This window comes from Rhynchophorus ferrugineus, unplaced genomic scaffold (assembly GCF_030347505.1).
Source record: "Rhynchophorus ferrugineus isolate W39M unplaced genomic scaffold, kcgeb_rfMv2 rfM2, whole genome shotgun sequence".
Lineage (NCBI taxonomy): Eukaryota > Metazoa > Arthropoda > Insecta > Coleoptera > Curculionidae > Rhynchophorus > Rhynchophorus ferrugineus.
The window spans coordinates 13577788-13600495 of record NW_027472581.1 but is presented as its reverse complement, the minus strand read 5'-3'; the positions used below and the strand labels follow the sequence as shown (position 1 = coordinate 13600495).

Sequence of the window (22708 nt, the reverse complement as noted above, 5' to 3'; positions counted from 1 at the left end):
CGCTTTGTACCAAAAGTCTTACTATTTAATTAACTTTTTAACTTTATTTATTAAATTATAATGTTTTAATGCCAGTGGACATTAAATTATTATTTAAAAAATACTGCTTTTTATATTTTAAAGTTTCCTTTTTACGAACCAGGGTTTGTCTGGACTGAACCTATTGTTTAACGTGGGCTCTGAACCACGGTACTCGGAATTAAACTTATTGGCTGGCGAGTGACCAACTTTGAAATCATCCCACGAGACATCCGGTCTTACCCAACCCAGTTATTAGCGTAACAGGGAACACTTTCCTTGTCGGATTTTGCACTCTTGCCTTAGGACAATCACAAAAATGTTAAACTATCACTATTTACGACCATTTAAACGATTTTAACCCGCGACTATAGCATCAGCAGGAGGAGCGTCGTGTCACATTTACCACTATGCCAACCAATCCCGCTAAAAAAATACTAATTTACTTCATTATATTTAATAAAGTTTATTGAGCAATAAATAATATATTTATAATACGAACAGAACAATTTATAGTAGCAGAAATGATGTCATTTGGTCAGTGACAGCAAAATAGACATTCAGCCTTGTAAATTATCGATCATAAAATCATTTATTATTACTATTTTTTTCATTGAATGGAAATAGACCAAAAAGAAAGTTCAATAATAACATATGCTAGGTACCACAAGGGAAATACGGTTACAACAGTCACTTCCACTGGACAGACAACAATATATCTTCGTCGTTTCGTTTTCGTACATACGAGTGATGATTAAAGATAATATATGACACCACCTTCAATTAATTAAAGGTCGACGATTTTATCTCTTGATAAATACGAACGAAACAGACTTACCAAGCCTAGTAAATGTGAAAGGTATTTGTTTCGGATAATTTTTTCTACGAATTGCATTTTTTAATAAGGTTTAATAATATTTCTTGTCATTGTTCACGATATAACGACAGAATAATCCTTAAACAAAATTATATTTATGATAATGTACTATATAATAGCATTAAACAAAATTCAATGACGTGTTTAATACAAACTTTGATATGTAACGGATAAATTGAAAACTCCCCGGCCTACCATAGTAAAACATTTTTTTGGCAAAATTAGTTTTTTTTTTCATTCAACATAATTCCCTTCAAGGATGATGCACTGATTATAGCGATCCTCCAGCTTTTCGATACCATTTTTGTAGTACGATTTGTCCTTTGCTTCAAAATAGGCCTCAGTTTTGTCGATCAACTCTTGCTGTCCTTCCTTCCTGTCTTAGATTCCTGTTCTCAGATCTAGATAGTCGCCGGGGGCCAGATTTGGAGAACACGGTGGATGAGGAAGCAATTGGAAGCCCAATTCATGGATTTTTGCCATCGTTTTCACTAACTTGTGACATGGTGCATTGTCTTGGTGAAGCAGAACTTTCTTTTCAAACGGTCCAATAACGCTATGTAATAGCCGCTGTTGATGGTCCTTCCTTTGTTAATTAATGTAGTCAATGAAAATTATTCCATGCGCATCCCAAAATACAGACGCCATAACCTTGCCAGCCGACTGTTAACGATTGCACTTCGGAGTGAAATGATGGTTTCATCCATTGTCACATATCGACGAAAAAATTCGGGTTTACTACGCTTCATTATCTTCAAACACTGCTCCGAATCATCAATTCGTCGTTGTTTTTGGTTAAAAGTGAGCTCGCGCGGCATCCACTTTGCACAGAGCTTTCTCATACCCAAATATACGTGAATGATTTGATGTACACGTTCAGTTGATATCTTTAGAGTATCTGCTATTTCATTCAATTTCTATTTACGGTAATTCAAAATCTTTTGTGGATTTTTTTAAATGTTTTTGTCGGTAATAACCTCTTTTGGTCGTCCACTGCATTCACCGTCTTCGGTGTTCATTTCACCACGTCTAAACTTAGCATACCAATCCTTAACGGTTGATTTTCCTGGAGCAGTGTCGGGAAATTTGGCATCAAGCTAAGTTTTTGCTTTAAATGTATTTTTCCCTTCAAAAAGCAATATTTTATCAACACGTGAGAAATTCCTTTTATCCATATTTTTTTCACAATAATAAAAGTTGCTTAACTCAAAAGACCATAATTCACAAACTAATGATCCGAAAGCTGTCAAATTTATATAAGCATCTTTTGAGGGTTATGGCTAACTAAAAAACGTATGGATTTAATTCTAGTAGAGCCATCTATGTGTCAGGCCGGGTACATTTCAGTTGACCGGTTATTTCCTGATATGATTGATGGAATATTATTTTAATACAGAAGAAGAAGTGAAGATACAAAGACGCATAGATTATCGAAAGAAAACTCCATTTTTACGAAGATAGCTAAAAATAGTCGCAGGAAACCTGCCTTTCCTCCCCGCGTAATTTAATTAGTACTCAAAAGATATTTTTTACAATCGTACAATCTAATAATATAAAATTAATTTATTGCTATTGTTCTGTTATCCTTGCAACAACATACAAAAATAATTTAGTCTATTTAAATTAAAGTTAAGATTAAACCCTTATACCCCGTACAAGTTCATGTGGTGGTCTGATTTACTGTATGTTATCCAGTAGCTGTAATGTTTTTCTATTGTGCTGCTTTCTCTTGCTTTTTGCTATGATTTAGTAACATTATGCCATGTTTTAAGGCAAAATATTGGATAACTTCAAAAATTAATATGATTTTGAGGTAATTGTGGTGATTCGTCGTATTAGTAATTGGTTTGATGATTAGTGCAACTCCATAGTTGAAATCCATAAGTCCATATAGTCTTTATAACGGACTATGATAGACCAATCCCTTTGATTTTAGGTCAAGTTGGGAGTATCTTCCCATTAAGCAGTACAGTTCTCTGATTGTGAGTCTGATCTGTACAGCTTTTGGTCTAACGTAACGTATACTATAAAGATGGAGGTGGTAAAAAGATATTAAAACCAGTGAAACGATTCATAGTAATTTTCCAATTACCATTACCTCGTATAATTTGCTTTTTATTTTTGTTTTTACAAGCCAAAACTATCATAATCCATTAACCTGTTCGGGATTTTTCATTACATTGTCGTAGTCCGCATATGTTGTTGTTTAACTTTCTTTTTCGTTGTGTTTCAATTAGTATGCTGCCGAAGCTGCTGGCTTTTGTCGAGAAAAGTAACGAGTCAAGTTAACGAGGCAATTCGTATTGGTTTCGATGCCATTAAGAGAAAAAAATGTGTTTATTCTCGATCACTGGCCAAATGCTATCGCTTTTCACCTCGATAGTCGTTACAATTGCTCGATTAGAATTGTGATCTCCTTTTATGTAAAAACTACATATTCAAGGAATCCCTTGATGTAAACTATTAAATATTTAACGGATTAGAACATGGTGTTAACATGGTACGCATACAAATTCTATTCAATAAAAATACGTGCAACAATTTGCATCTAACATTGTTGTAATATAATTGCACTTACTCTTGCAATATCATTGCACTTACTATTGCAATATCATTGCACCATAGTGTTTAATTTTAAATCTAAAATATATATCCCTTTAAAACTAGTATTATTACAGCAATTTCACTATTATGTGTACAAATATATTACGATTTCTACATGTAAACAAAACGATGTTTTTTTCACACGTCAGGAACTGTTGCGCTGGCATAAAGTGGACAAGAAAAGAAATAATCTATAGTCTGTTTAAAGATATTTTGTATATACGTCGTTTAAATTTGTGACATCAAAACGTCGGAATATTGCCGCATCAACTCTGAGTTTTAGTTTAGTTTGGCTTTGACATACAATACAATTCTAATCTAAATAAAATAAGTGAACAAAAATGTTATCAAATAAAATTAGTTAATTATACTGCCACAATATTTCATAGGTTAGAGTTATAATCTTTTATTACTATTGCTTTCAAGAATTTTGCATACGTCTGACAACCGGACGACTTTGACAGGCTCATTCGTTTACGCTTTCGATCTAATCAGACAGCATTATGTCTCTTTTTAACTAGAATAAAATAAGAAGGAAAATATTGTCCGATTCTGAAACGAACTTACAAATTACGGCAGGCAATACATTAAACATCTTGATGACGTATGTAAAAAAATGACTTTGAATAGACGATACCTTTATGACCATGCGGGTTCATATGTCTAAAATTGGACATCAAACCCCATCTGCAGTATTCTCCTGATATTGCTCTTTCAGTTTTGTCATATATTCCAGCATATAGCACACGGAGTGACTGAATAGCAGTTTCATTCTTTTGCAGATATGAAAAAATATCTCGATTGTTCTCACCTTCAAAGAAGACGAGTTTTATTAACGTTGAAGCAGCATAATAGCCGAAAGATAAAAAATGGGGTTGTGGATATAATATGTAATATGTATGTAATAGTTTTTGTATGACAAGCTTTAAAATTTGCAAAATAACTAATACAATATTTTGAAAATAAATATACCATTTACTATATAGAGATGGGTCAAGAGAAATAAATGACAATTAGAAGAAATATAGGGCAAATACAGCGAGTCGAGTAGGTGACTCTCGATTCAGAGATGTATTATTTAGCAACTTAAGCAACTTGTTCAATTATGATCATTATCATATTATTCCATCAAATATCCATTACCTAACAGGTAAATTGGAAAGTCCCCGGGCCTGACACATAAATGGCGCTACTAAAATTAAATTCATATATTTTTAGTTAGCCCTAACCATCAAAAAAGATGCGTGTATAAATTTGACAGCTGTCGGATCATTAATTTGTGAATTATAACATTTTAAGTGAAGCAACTTTTTTATTGTAAAAAAATGGATAAAAAGGATTTTCCCGTGTTGATATAATATTGCTTTTTAAAGGGAAACAATACAGTTGAAGCAAAAACTTGGCTAGATCCTGAGTTTCTGGACACTGCCCTAGGAAAATTAACCATCAAGAATTGGTACACTAAGTTTAGACGTGGTGAAATGAGCACCCAAGACGCTGAAAGCAGTGGACGTCCAAAAGAGGCTGTTGCTGACGAAAATATTTAAACAATCCACTAAATGGTTTTGAATGACCGTAAATTGAAATTGAATGAAATAGCAGATACTCTAAAGATATTAAATGAACGTGTATATCATATCATTCACGAATATTTGGGTATGAGAAAGCTCTGTGCAAAGTGGGTGCCGCGCGGGCTCACTTTTGATCAAAAACAACGACGAGTTGATTATTCGGAGCAGTGTTTGAAGATGATCAAGCGTAATAAACCCAAGTTTTTGCGTCGATATGTGACAATGGATGAAACATGGCTCCATCATTTCACTCCGAAGTCCAATCGACAATCCTCCGAGTGGACTGCACTCGATGAACCCGCTCCAAAACGTGGAAAACGTGGTTCGGCTGGTAAGGTTATGGCGTCTGTATTTTGGGATGCGCATGGAATAATTTTCATTGACTACCTTGAAAAAGGAAGGACCATCAACAGCGACTATTATATAGCGTCATTGGACCGTTTGAAGGATGAAAGCGCCGAAAAACAGCCGCATTTGAAGAAAAAAAGAGTGCTGTTTCACCAAGACAATGCACCGTGTAACAAGTCAGTGAAAACGATGGCAAAAATTCATGAACTGGGCTTCGAATAGCTTCGTTATTCACCCTATTCTCCTGATCTGACCCCCAACGACTATTTCCTGTTCTCGGATCTCACAATGCTCGCTGGGAAAAAATTTGCGTGAAACGAAGAACTGATCGCCGAAACTGAGGCCTATTTTGAAGCAAAGGACAAATCGTACTACAAAAATGGTATCGAAAAGTTGGACGGTCACTGTAATCAGTGTCACCCTTGAAGGGAATTATGTTGAATAAAAAAAACTAATTTTGCCAAAAAAATGTGTTTTTACAATGTTAGCCGGGGACCCTTCATTTGACCTGTTATAATATTTCGTAGTAACCATTTATTACAAGAAACAATTTTTAAATAACATTTCGTTTTTTAAGTTTTTTAAAAGTGGAGTAATATTCTCTATAAACTCTATAAACGTTGTGAAATACACTGTTGGACATCTTCTAATGCATTTTCTTGTTTATGTGGCTTTCCATGATAATGGTCCACAATATCAAAATCGTAGTATTGAAAAGCATAGAGGTAATTATTAGCAATTTTTACAAGTTGTATTAAACGTGCTTATTGTTGTACGTTGTACCGTTTTCCCAAGACATTTTCTTGTAATAAAATAATGTAATAAAATTGATCGTAAACGATATTTTGTTGAATTGAAAACTAATGTAGTACAAAACAACTGGTTTGTGTTTAGAACAAAAGTTGTAAACTAAAAGTGAAAGGTTACTGTCAGACCTGTAATATACAAGTGTTACCAAATGTTGCCAGGTCTATAAAAAAGAATGCCAAGTTTTTTCGATAATTCGTACAGACATATAAAGTAGTTTTATTGCTGCCAACTTCTTGCAAAGCCAAGTATGTGTATATCTCATGTTCTTATTTCATAAAACGTTTATCCAAGATCAACTCAACAATCTGAAAAGGAATGGGTGACTGAAACGAAGACTTTAGAATAAAAAAACATGAACATTATTAACTATTATATTATAAATAATACACATTTTTGAAAGCATATAAAAAAGTATATAATTTCGTTTATTGTCGTATTACTTATTCAAATCTTCAGCTCGCTTCTCTATTATATAATTTCTCCTGATTTTTATATTAGCTAGTAGATTTTAATTTGTTTCCTTTTCGAACATATCTTGGTTTTTATTTACTCCCTATTCAATCTTCTAATTAATACAATATCCATCAATTTCCTATTATGTCATTTTTTAAACTACAATTATTGTTCGTTTTCCTGCTTCTGCAGGAATTTGATTTTAGCATTTTTTAACATTAGTTCCCGCGTTAGATTCTACTCTATTATTTTAATAACTTTCAATAACCGCAGATCACAAATAGATCACATATTAGTGATATCTATTGGTGAACATACAAAGTTTCAATGTAATATACTGTTAAATTAAAACAACGTAAACCGCATAAAATGGCAGTTTTGGTTATTGTATTAATCTACTGCAGGAGGCCACCAAATAAGAAAACCTTAATTTTAGAAAACTATGAGTGGTAATTTTGATGTCAACAACAAAGAATGATTTGGAATACCAAAAGTGTTTGAAAACAGTGAATTATAATGTAGCGACCTTGAGGCATGTCGAATTTTACATAGTGGAATAACGGTCTACAAAATACCCAGAAATATAATCCCAGATGTTGAACAAGGGCGGGGTGCCAGCAGCGCCAACTAGAACCCGATAACGAATAGCTGGCAACCCCGAGACGTTTATCTGGGATGTTATTATTTGGTTTAGACGTGCCGCCATCGACTGTCCAAGCCTCGTCTCCAGGTAACACCCTTGCCAGCCTTTTTTTTATCATTTGAATTTTTACATTTTTATATTACTTCAATAAATAACGGTCACATAATGTAACATCATGTTTCATATCGTTTTACCTCCATTCACCGAGCCATATCAATCTACCCTAAAGTGGTAACCCCGACGTCATCTTTCGCAAAATTGTGTTTGGACTCGTGAATGGAGGGTACGTGCAACATGGTGTATCTTACGTAGCCGTTATATTTTTGTGTTAATATTTTCAATATTTTTAAAACTATTCTTCTTCGATTTTACTTCTGTTCGTTCAACATTACATTCATTCAAACATTTGTTCCTCATTTAATTTTATTTTAGTGCTGGAACAATGAACTTAAATTTCATTTCATTATTTCCAATTAATTTTTTTTTATTTTTTGTCCAAATTTTATTTCTTCCACAATCTTTTGAACTCTTAAGAGATGTTTACATCACGGCTTAATCATCAGCGTTTCGGCTAAACATTTCTTTCGGCGCTATGTTTAAATCATAATGTTTTCCTTCGCTCGCCGTCTCCGTCATAATGGCAAACATTTTGATTTGAAAGGCTTTGGGCAGCTTCGGTCGGATACCGTCGTTATTTGTTTATTCTGAATTACCGTAACGTATGTGACTACGGATTAGTCACCGAGCAGCTCCAGAAGCTAGGTACTGATTGAAGTCACCGTAGACTCGACATGTCTTCGCCGAGGTACCCGAATTTCCAACGTCTCGTCGTCGAAGAAAATAAGCTACCACGTCGTCGAATAATCGATCCTCCCACAGCATCGATTACGGGAGCCCTGCCTGAAAAATAGCTTGTTTTCAACGTGGTCGATAGACCACATTCAAGTGTCAAAGCGACGATGAAGCAACGGTATCTGTAGGACCGGAATATATCAACAGCCGTACCAGATCGCAACCGTACTAACCACAACCGTTTCGATTTACCACATGTTCCAAAGCCCTTTTCATGCAGCACATTTTGTTTGGTATATCAGTATTTAGGATTTGATTTTTTTTCATACATTTTTGTATTTCTATTTGCTTAAAATAATTGTATGTAAAATTCTGGCAGTGGAATATTGTAGTGACCTTGAGGCATGTCGAATTTTACATAGTGTAAATATAATCCCAAATGTTGAAAACGGGCGGGGTGCCAGCAGCGCCAACTAGAACCCGATAACGAATAGTTGGCAACACCGAGACGTTTATCTGGGATGTTATTGAAGGGTATTTCCATTCTTTCAGGACCCGACGATCGTTTGGTTTAGACGTGCCACCATCGACTGTCCAAGCCTCGTCTCCAGGTAGCACCCTTGCCAGCCTTTTTTTATCATTTGTATTTTTACATTTTTATATTACTTAAATAAATAACGGTCACATAATGTAACACTACTGTTTCATATCGTTTTAAATAATATTTATTATAAGGAACCTCAGCTCAAACTTTAAAAGATCTTTCAGAGAGCTTCAGGAGAAGCATTCTCATTGATACTGTACCGGAATATTCAAAGCCATAAAGTTTTACTGTGGATATAGTGGGATCAGCAAGATGTAATTTATTACGATCTGTTAAAATCGAATGAAACCCTTACTGTCTATTGACGCCAATAGAACAAATTCAGTAACGCATTCTTGCAAAAAAATAATCAGAATACATGCAATCAATATTTTCATATTAATAAATCAAAAACTAATGAGAATTAAATAAACTATCACATTTTTATACAATCTTAATATATAGAGAGCTAATCTAACCTAAATACTGAATATAAACAAAAGTTGAAGAAAAAGGAAGTGCTTATTACTGTTTATTAATAATTCAGACACGTATAATATCGAAGCAATTTGGTTTCAAAACATTCGGCGACCGTTTCCCATTTTATTCGGACCCGTTTCAATAAAAACATGACTCGGAAAAGCAAACATCGTTATGTCGCCGTTATGTATATGGTATCGGGCGTTTGAATCGTTTTCGTTGTCTCGCTGACTCCTTGATCGACACCAGCCAAGGCCTCCATGAATAAAAATGAAAAGGAAAAACCTAATTTAGGACCATTGGATGGTAGCGGCGATCAAACGAATATCCCGTATAAATAGCACCATATTTCCGGCTTTGACAGCTTTATTAAGGGCCATTCGTAAAATGATATTTCCACGACGCTTTGGTTAATCTTCTTTATCGGTTTTTCGATGGTCATTCTTGCAGTTAAGACTCATATTCGCTTTATTTTTTTATTCTCGTAAAAAGTGAAATGCGTTGAGAACCTTGCGTCTTATGTTCAGTTAAGTAATGTGTGAATGAAAACTATAAGGAGCACGTTTTGCCACATGGAATTGGATTCTCCAACGGTTGTTATATGGCTGCGAATTAATTTTACAGGAATTTAATTGTATATGTATGTGTTTAAATGTTGCTTAAATTCATAATCAGTACTAATGCAACTGTAATATTCTTCAGTAAAAAATGTCTATTAACAGTAATAGTTCAGTAAAAAACAATTCTCTATAGAAAATGATAAAATTTCCATTAGTATTATTAAGTTTTTCGGTGTATACAAACTATAACCATGGACGCAATCTGCTGCCGAAACTCATCAAATAGTTTATAAAATGTATGATGATGCTGCTTCGTTATGCCCGAATTGACTAGTTTTGGTTTCAACAATTTTAAAATGGCGAATTTGATGGTCATGACAAAGAATCGTGGAAGGTCAATAAGATTGGAAGACAACAGACTGTAAGACTTTTAAGGCAAACCAAATCTTCATGCATTTCAGGATTTCAGTTAACACCTTCACATGCGATCACACCACACAAATTCGAAAATACTATCCTAGGAGGGCTATCTACTTAGAGTAGCGGAATATTCATGGACATTCATTCATAAAGTCTTGCTGCACATATGGTAGGATCAGATATATATATATATATATATATATTTATTTAATATACATAATAATTTAAGGTTTAATTTGTAAATACGTTTTCTATGTATAAAGCAAGTGAATATGTATTTTCTATGGATTAAACTGCAACTATTATATTATCCTATTTATAATAACATTTAATTATTGTTGTGTATCTAAATAAATAAATTAGAGTGAAAGAAGAAATTAAACGTGGATAACAGGTTTCTTTTAGCCCAGAGGGAGCAGTATTTTTTCAGTAAAGTTTCTTCAATAATAGAGCTTTCAAATAGATGCAATTATTGGATTCGAATTGGAGTAGTGTTTAACCCAAACTACATGTGGATATATGCAAATATTTAAATATCCACATAACTATGTATTTCCAATTCCAAGAAAAGTTTTATGAATAAACTGTTGCGCAACTAAGGGATTCCCCAGACCTTTAATAACTCATCATAGTTAAAATAACAAAATAACTAACATCCTCATGGTTTAGATGTTTGGAAGACACATTTTGTCATTAGAATGAACACATTCAATCAGTTCCTAATGAACTTGAATCTACAAAAAAACAAATAAAACATGACACTAAGAGAATACAGAACTAATGAATAAAAACAATACAAAAATGATGGTGATGGGAGAGCCAGAATAGAACAAATTAAATATATGAATGTAAAAATCGAAGGTAATTGAAGTCAGGAGAAGGAAACGAATGACAGAATTGGAAAAACCATGAATTTGAACTTCGCTATAATTGATAATTGCGTGGGTATTGTGATTGTTAAAGAGGAATAAAAGCAAAATACAAATAGCTGAAAAACCTAAAAACAGAATGAGAACTAAATATTAGAAAGACTAAAAAGGCCCCAATATTGAAACATCGGAAGACATACATAGAAATGAGGGAACTCAGTTTGTAACAGAATTTGACAGAATAAAGGGAATTTGTCTTTCGAAAAAGAAAATGTCTTTCATCTTTAGAAGGCGAACTAACACAACCTGGGTTAAATTATCAGGAAAATATTGCAGGCGCTGTAAAAACCTCGACCGAAGCAAGAATATTTAACAGTCAGAAAAAATTAAAGAAAAGAGACATCAAACATAACACAGACATATTTCTTTTAAGAAAAGTGTATTTATTTTCGAAACACTGAGCGTAAAATCATGGTTTTCACCTGACGAAACCGGCCGATTTGCTCGCAAGACAATGCTCGGTGTTTGGTGGGACCAGATTGACGTGATGTATTACGAACTGTTAAAACTTTGTGAAAAACTTAATAGGAATTGCTGCAGACAATAAATGATCAATTCGAACCATGTATTGAACGAAAAACGTCCAAAATGGGCCCGAAAACACGGTAAAGTGGTTTTACAGCATTACTATCACATTACGCCGTAGTCTCCAGATCTTGCCCTGTCTAAAAAACAGGCAAGATGTATATTCTTGGAAATTATGTGTTTTCGAAAATTCGACTCCAAATCATATTACAATTATTCGACAAGGATGCCACGGAATTAAACTCCGCGAAAAAACCACCGATAAGCACGGCCTGTCATCTTATAAGGCTTTAACGCTAATACCAGAGCCATAATTAGATTTCACGCTTGACAGTTTCCTTCCGCTCCGACGCTTCCTAGATCACGGGGGAGATAAGATGACGTTTGTATGCCAATTTGCCGGTCGCTTACGATCAGAAACTTTAAACTAATCTTCTCGCGGTGTCGTTCCTCTACGGACGACCAGAACCAGTTAATCTTCACGTTATTTCGATGTAATCTCGTTCCTCATTGGCAAGGTTTAATATTAATATCGCGTACGTTGATAAATCGCCCACAAATGCTTTAATTATTAAGATGTGTTTCTTATGCAACGAAAAAGGTCGATGACTCGATAAAAACTTTCGGAAAAAAACGATAATAATGATAATTTAAAAAGTGATCTGTTGCGAAACGTAAATATTAACTGGACTGGTTGTAGTTTGTCCTGCGGCTAAATAGTGGCGTTGCCAAATTGTGAATTGACTAGAGTGGCGAATATAGTTAGTAAAAACAAATTAAGAGAATGTGAGAATGCGTTTTTGAATACAATCGTTTATCTTTCACACTTCTTGCAACGTATGACCCAGTGTGGTCATGCGAGGTGGTAACTTTACGTCCATTACCTGTTATTGCTGACTTTCTCCTCAAGAGTTCTTCATTGAGATTGTTTAATTAATATTGGTAAAACTCAGGATTCACGATTTCATGGTTTCAGATACCAAATGAAGCTGGTGATTCGGGATATTCAGTTTAGTTACGATATCAAGGTTGATATACTGATGATTGATATAATTCTATTACTAGTTATGTTTGTTTTTGTTACTAGTCATGAGTTTTGAATAATAAATAAATTTGCAATGGTATTTACAGGAAATGGAGGTGATCGATTGGGTTCAGTAATAAACATTATTCCCAACTTTAAGAGATATATTTGATTAAAAAGTACTCAATAAATATAAAATATGAAATAAAACTTCATTAATAATCATAAAAAGTTTATAGAACTTTATGTTTCCTAAAAGCCCCACAAATGCTTTAATTATTAAGATGTGTTTCTTATGCAACGAAAAAGGTCGATGACTCGATAAAAACTTTCGGAAAAAAACGATAATAATGATAATTTAAAAAGTGATCTGTTGCGAAACGTAAATATTAACTGGACTGGTTGTAGTTTGTCCTGCGGCTAAATAGTGGCGTTGCCAAATTGTGAATTGACTAGAGTGGCGAATATAGTTAGTAAAAACAAATTAAGAGAATGTGAGAATGCGTTTTTGAATACAATCGTTTATCTTTCACACTTCTTGCAACGTATGACCCAGTGTGGTCATGCGAGGTGGTAACTTTACGTCCATTACCTGTTATTGCTGACTTTCTCCTCAAGAGTTCTTCATTGAGATTGTTTAATTAATATTGGTAAAACTCAGGATTCACGATTTCATGGTTTCAGATACCAAATGAAGCTGGTGATTCGGGATATTCAGTTTAGTTACGATATCAAGGTTGATATACTGATGATTGATATAATTCTATTACTAGTTATGTTTGTTTTTGTTACTAGTCATGAGTTTTGAATAATAAATAAATTTGCAATGGTATTTACAGGAAATGGAGGTGATCGATTGGGTTCAGTAATAAACATTATTCCCAACTTTAAGAGATATATTTGATTAAAAAGTACTCAATAAATATAAAATATGAAATAAAACTTCATTAATAATCATAAAAAGTTTATAGAACTTTATGTTTCCTAAAAGCCCTATTAAGATTAAAAAATCAATTGTTAACAAACATTCGACAATTGACTAACACTAAATAACAAGTATTAATAACAATAAAATGCCTATGAAGGCAGCAAGGTACGTTCAGCTATATTCTTATATGTAGTACCAGTCTTCGATATTAGATATGATGGACATGATAAGACGACCTTGTTCATAAGCCACAGAAAATGTTACTGAAACAATATACTGAACTATTGAAATCTTACATTACTACCAGAATGTTGAGAGTCTAACAAGAGGAAGCCTACTCTACAATAAAAGAAGCTAAAGCAGATGCACTACAAAGATGTGTATTGGAGCCAATTCTTTACCAACTCTGCAGATGTGATATACGACAAATAGAAACTTGGGATTCTTACTGTCGGATGTTATGTCGGAAATAATTGGACCCAAACCTGGAAAAAAATTAACGAAAGTAAATCTGTGCATGTGCAATTCACGTATAATCAGACAACACAAGCATCATATAACAGGTCAATTGAAAAGTCCACGGCCTACCATAGTAAAACACATTTTTTGGCAAAATTACTTTTCTTTATTCAACATAATTCCCTTCAATGGTGATACATTGATTATAGCGACCCTCTAACTTTTCGATACCATTTTTGTAGTACGATTTGTCCTTTGCTTCAAAATAGGCCTCAGTTTCAGCGATCACCTCTTCATTCGACGAACATTTCTTCCCAGCGAGCATTCTCTTGAGATCTGAGAACAGGGAATAGTCGCTGGGGGCCAGATCTGGAGAACACGGTGAATGAGGAAGCAATTCGAAGCCCAACCGATTTTTGCCATCGTTTTCACTGACTTGTGACATGGTGCATTGTCTTGGTGAAGCAGCACATTCTTTTCCTTGAAATGCGGCCGTTTTCGTCCTTCAAACGGTCCAATAATGCTATGCTAATAGTCGCTCTTGATTGTCCTTGATTTGAGAGATATCGCATATACCATAGTTACTAATATATACACTGTTACCCAGAAAACCAAGACAATCACCCAAAAATCTGAGGAGACTCCATGTTCGTATGTTTTGAACTCTTTGCAACTCTTGAATAACACTAGTGTACGATAGTTGAGCTTGCAGTATATATATTTATATGTATATACTGCTTAATACCACGGTCCTCGAGATTAGGTCTCCAAATGGCAAGTGACCAAATGATCATCCCAGGAGACATCCGGTTTTACCCAGCCTGATTATTGGCGTGACTGGGATCATTTTCATTTTCGGATTTGCATTTGGTTAAAATGCGTCAGAATAGAAATTGCTTTGCAGATATGGCAAATATATTAAGAATGCAGTGATTAAATCTAGTTTTATCAAGAAACAAACAAACAAACGAAGGAGAAATACAGTTCAAAATGTCTTTATAAGGAAGCACTGTACCGGAGGGCACAAGAACTAAGCGTAAAATATAAATGTGCTCTCTAATGAAAGTAATATTTATTACTTGGATATACAATTATAAATTAGGTATAGTAGGCATCCAGGGGATACAACTATAAACGCGCCTAGAACTCTAACTCATAGGTGGTATGGAAAAGAATTCAATGTAAATATAATCAAAAACAACCCTAACCTACAAAATATTATAACTGTGTACTTATTTGTAGTTTGAAGTGCCAAATTGAACTAAGACACCAACATTGCAACGTTTTGACGTCACACATTTAGATGACGTATGTATTTTATGAGTAATGAATTAAATCATTAATCAAAAAACAATAAAATAAACGCTTTGTTAAATAATTACCGTTGAACTTAAATATATAGGTATATATATATATCACATTTCCTTAGCTAATAATTATATTAATATATAAATAAATAATATACAGAACCTATAAAAAAACTTTTACAATTCCCATGGCAGAACATATCAAAAAACTCTTATTATTTATTATGGCACTTGATGCATAACACCATCGTGAAGCAATTCAATGAGCCCATGAATTATATCACCTGATACCCCTTGGCCAATAAATAGCATAACCCTAACGGCATCAAGATTTACGTTCTCAATGTTATAAATTACCGTTCGATATGCAAATAACTCTCAAGGAGACACACCGTAAAAAAAATGAGTACTACAGTACAACACGCCTACGACAAGTAGGTCGACGGTTTAGTTTCCATTCTCTTGGTTTTTTTTTATTTGGCAAAAATGTTGGACTTCGGATGATGACCATAACGATAATGACGTCTAGGAACGCTTTATTTGGCGAATAAAACCATAATAATGGCGTTTTATAAAAAAGTCACGTTGAAAATTATGTTATAAACGGATGGATCGTTATATCAAGTAGACCACCTCATCTCATCATCCTTTTCGGTCGTGAGATTCTGCTGAGGCTGAGACCTACATATTATCAAAAAATATATATATATATAAACCTACACGCTTATAAGGATTAACTTTTTATGAAACCATATTAAAATACTGGGGAACTGAATTTAATCATCGATTAGTTTTGCTTCTTTTTATTCGTTAATAGAACTTTAAATTTTATGTAAAGAAGTAAGCAAAAAGAACAATATACAGCAGTTAGTATGGCATAAAAAACTGATTCTATTAGTACTATTATTAGAAATACTTTAGTTCGTGTTAAGCACATAAAATCCTTCTAGAAACTCCATTTTCAAATCATTTCTTTTAATAAGAGTTCCTTATATTAAAGTTTCAGTGTATATTTATGAAAGTATGCGAATTTAAAATAATTTATTAGGAAAAACCGAAATTACTATTTACCCAATCATATTATTATTATAGATGACGGCCAATTTTAAGGAGCTAATGCTCTTTAATATAGAAATGTTTTTTTCATATGTGCTATAGTTCTTATTTATCACTCAAATGTTTTTTTGAAGTGGAAAAATTAAAAATACTGTAGCTTGACGTACAAGCAAATATATATATTTCATCATGGTGAATAGGATTTTCCAAAGCAGGTTCTTAATAACAAAAACTATGTTGTTTCTAACACGGAGTTGGACTGTATTTGAAGTTTTTCTACACTAAATTTTATACAAATGGTATCACTCCGCCATCTGAGATCGTTCTATCAAGTAGACCACCTCATCTCACCATTCTATTCGGTCGTGCGATTCTGCTAAGGCTGAGACGTACATACTATACAAAAAATACATATATAAACATACACGCTTATAAAGATTAGCTTTTTATGAAACCATGTTAAAATACTGTGGAACTGAATTTAATAATCTATTAGTTTTGCTCCTTTTTATTCGTTAATAGAACTTTAAATTTTATGCTAAAAAGTAAGCAAAAAGAACAATTTACAGCAGTTAGTATGGCATAAAAACTGATTGTATTAGTACTATTATAGAATTCTTATTTATCACCCAATTGTTTTTCTAAAGTGGAAAGAACTTTTCTTTCTGAACGAATTTGAAGAACTTTCTGAAGGTTCTGAAGAGCTTGACGTACGTATATATATGTATATATATATATATTCGATTACTAATTAGAATGATCTGCAATAATAAGCTCAAAGAAAATGAATATTTTCAATTGAAGTTTCAAATGATTTTTTTTTGGAATTTAAATCAGTTTTAAAGGATTTTCTAATGCAGGTTCTTAATAACAAAAACTATGTTGCTTTGTTTCTAACACGGGGTTGGACAGTATTTGAAGTTTTTTAGGCTAAATTTTATATAAATGGAGCCATAATGACATCATTCCACAATCCCAGTTACAAAATGCTTATATTGCCAGAAAAGCAAAGAAAACTTGCAATTCATGCCTTAGAGATAATTTACAAAAAACATGAAATAATGCCTGGGAATAACAGGAATTGCAGTACCAGTATAGAGAAGATGATGATTTATTATTTTCGCAAAGAGGGAACGAGCAAAGGAGATGAACCACATACATAAAAAATTAAATTTTATGGAGGATTATTCCGTTTTTTAAATGAAAAGAACTTCATCTTTCGACCTTATTCAAACATAAAAAGTGTGTTCATACAATATAATACAACAACAACAACTTTGTGGTTGTCAGGAAATGTAGAAGGATTGTTTTCTTTAGCAGGTTTGATTCATTCCCCAACAATAGGCTTTTGGTATAATTAAGGGCTCTTGAAAGAAAAATCTCCTTTTATTGATTAATAGGCTAGGTTGGCTTAGTATTATTCCATTTACATAACCTCACTATATTTGATAATTTTTATTTGATATTCTAAATAAAAATACCTAAAATACTCTATTTTGTATTTCGTATATTAAATAGATACGAGATAATATATTGCAATTTTTATTTTAATTAAAACAATGCATGTATTTTTACTAGCTTTAACATATTAAAGCATTCAAATTAATAAATAAACACAGGTTTTAATTTCACTGTTCATAATTTCACTTAGATTATATTTCAATAAAGATTGGTATATTCTTATAAAGGATTTACGATACAGACATCATAAAAAGCTTTATTATTTAATGCCAAAAAGAGAAAACCAAAAAATTATTTAATTATTATTTATTATTTAAAGCCAAAAAGAAGATTCTAAAAAGGTAATATATTCTGTGGAATTGTAAATATCATCGTATCATCGTAAATGATCTTTCCTGTTACAGTTAACAGGAAAGATCTTTAAAATAATAGAACATATTTATCAGCTTTGATATCTTGCTTAGAAAACTTTCTGAGAGTAGGCTGAGCTACTATCTAATACAATTTTTTTATACTAGTTTTTTTAAATAAATATTTGTACTTAAAAAACCAGTCAGTTAAAAATTTATTTATTGAGCAATTTTAGCCATATTGAACACACCCTCAAATATGATCAAACCTTTACAAAAGTAATTTTCAAAGACTAACGCAGCACCACCCATCAAAGCTATCAAATAAATTGACATTACACTAATAAACAGAAAGAAATCAGTTTTTTGCTACTTAAATCAGACCACGCCTAGGTAAAATTACAATATCCCCTTCGGTGCATTTTTTGTTGCTAATTCAACAAAAAAAAAGAGATATTTCCATAATAATTGCTTCTAAAAAAGCTGATTATAATAATATATTTTTTGTCCATCAATTAAAATCTAAATTATAATGGTTCTGATCGAAAACATCAGTACTTGTAGTAGGAGAAGTAATTTTCAAACACGTTCACAATAATAAATGATACGGAGATTATTATTATAAAAGTAAGACAAAAGTACGACAACAATTATGTCTTAAACCATGAGCAAACATTATTGTAATATAGACGCTCAATAACGTAAACAATCAATGATTGTTATAAAACCGCTTACAGCAGTATATTCCAGAAGTGGTTTCACAAATGCTTTCTCACTCTGGTATGAGAGTGATTTTGTAATAGCATATGTTCTCTTCGACGAAACTTTCTTCCCAGCGTGCATTGTTTTGAGATATGTCTGTGAGAAGTAGTCGCTGGGGGCCAGATCTGGAGAATACGGTGGATGAGGAAGCAATTCGAAGCCCAATTCATGGATTTTTGCCATCGTTTTCACTGACTTGTGACACGGGTTTCGTCCTTAATGGTTGATTTTCTTAGGGCAGTGTCCGGGATCTTGGCATCAAGCCAAGTTTTTACTTCAACTGTATTTTTCCCTTCAAAAAGCAATATTTTATCAACATGCCAAATTCCTTTTTATCCATTTTTTCTATAATAACAAAAGTTGCTTCACTCAAAATGCTATAATTGACAAACTAATAATCAAATCAAATCAGTATAAATCAAATTTATACACGCATCTTTTGAGGGTTAGGGCTAACAAAAAACATATGGATTTAATTCTAGTAGCGCCATCTATGTGTCAGGCCGGCGACTTTTCAATTAACCTGTTAGTCATTCAGAACAGCTGTTGAGCAAGAATAGGTATTTGAGAATAGTACATGTATTTGCCAATGAATTTAGCTTCATTAATCCAACCAATGGACCTGAACATCTATGTCCTCTCGAAGAATCCTGAAAACATATCTGAGCCTTGGAAACATTCAATTAAATGAATGTTCTTCAACAAACTAGTGAAAAATGTTGTAAATACCTATCTTGTACCAATAATGAAGATGACCCTTAAATGTATAATTATGCAATTAAGGAATAATTGCGATCGAATGACGATATCCTTGTCAGATTACTGCAAATGAATATATCGCATCCTCAATGATGAAGTTATTAATATTGCTGCCGAAGACCCTGTCCATATATACAACTTAGTTTTTAGATCTTGGCCAGAACACTCGTAGACCTCAACATAATTGAACTATTATAGGAGTTTTAGAGTGAGAAAATAAGGAGAAGATTTTCATATCCAACAGCATGGAAGAAATTGGAAGATGTTTTGGTACAATAATGAAACAACAAACATAATTCAGACACTCTACGAATATAATCCGCGAAGAATTCCAACTGTTTCAAAAACAAACGATGCCTCAACACCTTACCAATAGATAAATATTGTGTACATGTTAGTTGTTCAAATTATTTTGTCCATCCCCTGTATTTACTTAATTTCACAAATATTCGGAAATATAAAGAAACCACTGCAAGCTAAATTAGGACAATCCAACTCGAAAAATAATTTTTGAGCCCTTATATAATATTCATACAACAGTAGATGATGCCCCACAAAATTCGATTCAAGTTCAGTACATTCTACATTATTAGTGAATTAATTAACGTTGAAAGTTGTGAAAATAACTATTTTTAGACGAAAAGAGAACTGCAAAAGAAATTAAATTTTTTAATTACATTTATCTCTTTCATGATCTGGATGAAATCATGGCCCAAGATATTAAATGTACGGATAGGCGAACGACTAACCTAGATACCAGACGCTGGATCTTCTAAAATGGCCGTCTCTCCCGTCACGTTATGTAATTTAGCAAACATTAAAACTAATTTATCTCAATCCCGAAATATAAAAGGCAACCTTTGAATACGGCACATCACGCGTATTAACGAGAACGCACAAAACGAGATTAGCATATTCTCTTCTTTCTAGATCAATTAAAATCTACATCAAAACGGTTTTGACTGAAAGCGGCATTGTCATTTGGATAGCGATTTTTTTCAGCAACGTCTGTTATGGCTAATGCAACGGATAAACCCGGGCAGTTAAACTTTCACGCTTCACCTAAATATATGATCGAGAGTCTATTTCGAATAGATTTTTTCTGATCCGTATCGGTTTCCAAAGGCGTCACGCAATTAGCCGATCCGTACTGGCATATAAAATTCGGATTTAATTAGATTGTGTTTGTGACTGTAACCGTATATCATTCCGAATGGTATTCCGTATATTTTGAAACGGTTCGACAACAAACCGAACTCGTAAATAAACGCGGATTTATGGAAACGATATTGTCGAGTAGTTTTATAGTTAATTAAAGTTAAAACCTTACTTGGGTTACTTAAAAACGGGATACATGTTGTATAATCTATATATGTTATGTAATGCGGCTCGGACTATCCGGCCACCTGTTTCACCAAGTGATAAGGGTTGATATGTTTTTACTATCACTATGGATTTGTATCACTGTTCAGTCGCCCTTTCTTTTCTTGAATAAATCAGTTTTTAAGTAGTAAGTCATAAATTACAACTTATATATGTGGATGCGGTTAATTCTATGGTTACATTATTTTCTAATTAGTTTATATAATTATTTACAAGCAAACTCTACGAAAATACGTGTAATAGGTCAATTGAAAAGTCCCCGGCCTACCATAATAAAACACATTTTTTAGGAAAAATTAGTTTTCTTCATTCAACATAAATCCCTTCAAGGCTGATACACTCATTATAGCGACCCTCCAACTTTTCGATACCATTTTTATAGTATGATTTGTCCTTTGTTTCAAAATATGCCTCAGTTTCGGCGATCACCTCTTCATTCGACGAAAATCTCTTCCCAGCGAGCATTCTTTTGAGATCTGAGAACAGGAAATAGTCGCTGGGGGCCAGATCTGGAGAATACGGTGGATGGATGGATTTTTGCCATCATTTTCATTGACTTGTGACACGGTGCATTGTCTTGGTGAAACAACACTTTCTTTCTCTTCAAATGCGGCCGTTTCTTCGGCGAATTCGTCCTTCAAACGGTCCAATACTGCTATGTAATAGTCGCTGTTGATGGTCCTTCCTTTTTCAAGGTAATCAATGAAAATTATTTCATGCACATCCCAAAATACAGACGCCAAAACCTTGCCAGCCGACTGTTGCGTTTTCCTACGCAGTTCACTCAGATGACTGTCGATTGGACTTCGGAGTGAAATGATGGAGCCATATTTCATCCATTGTCACATATCGACGCAAGAACTCGGGGTTATTACGCTTGATCATCTTCTAACACTGCTCTGAATCATCAACTCGCCATTGTTTTTGGTCAAAAGTGAGCTCGCGCGGCACTCACTTTGCACAGAGTTTTCTTATACCCAAATATTCGTGAATGATATGATATACACGGTCAGTTGATATCTTTAAATTGTCTGCTATTTCACTCAATTTTAATTTACGCTGATTCAAAATCATTTTGTGGATTTTTTAAATGTTTTCGTCGGTAACAACCTCTTTTGGGCGTCTATTACGTTTACCGTCTTCGGTTCTCATTTCACCAAGTCTAAACTTAGCATAGCAATCCTTGATGGTTGATTTTCATGGGGCAGTGTCCGTTAACGGAAAAAAAAGTTTTTGCTTCAACTGTATTTTCCCCTTCAAAAATCAATATTTTATCAACACGCGATATTCCTTTTTATACAATTTTTTCACAATAACAAAAGTTGCTTCACTCCAAATGCTATAATTCACAAACTAATGATCCGACAGCTGTCAAATTTATACACGTATCTTTTGAGGGTTGGGGCTAACTAAAAAAACATATGGATTTAATTCTAGTAGAGTTACTAGTTACTAGAACAGATCAATTAAGCGATTTGTTAACACTGAAATAATGGTATAATTTATGAATTAATGTTTATACTGAATATTTCATACTAACACCAGTATCAGTGAACAATTTCCTTACTCAGTGCCAATAAGATATTAAATTGGAATCATCATGTTA

At 33.3% G+C, this 22708-nt stretch overlaps 1 protein-coding gene and 1 long non-coding RNA gene across 5 annotated transcripts in view; both read right to left on the bottom strand.

The window, feature by feature from the left end:
• LOC143191833 (uncharacterized) overlaps positions 1-22708 on the bottom strand; it is a 401964-nt gene that overhangs the window by 113907 nt on the left and 265349 nt on the right. The window lies entirely within an intron of this gene.
• LOC143191848 (uncharacterized) lies at positions 6239-9165 on the bottom strand. Its single transcript, XR_013004644.1, has 3 exons — positions 8535-9165; positions 8067-8488; positions 6239-6594 (listed from the first exon to the last, which is right to left on the bottom strand). It is a non-coding gene; the product is annotated as an uncharacterized LOC143191848 (long non-coding RNA).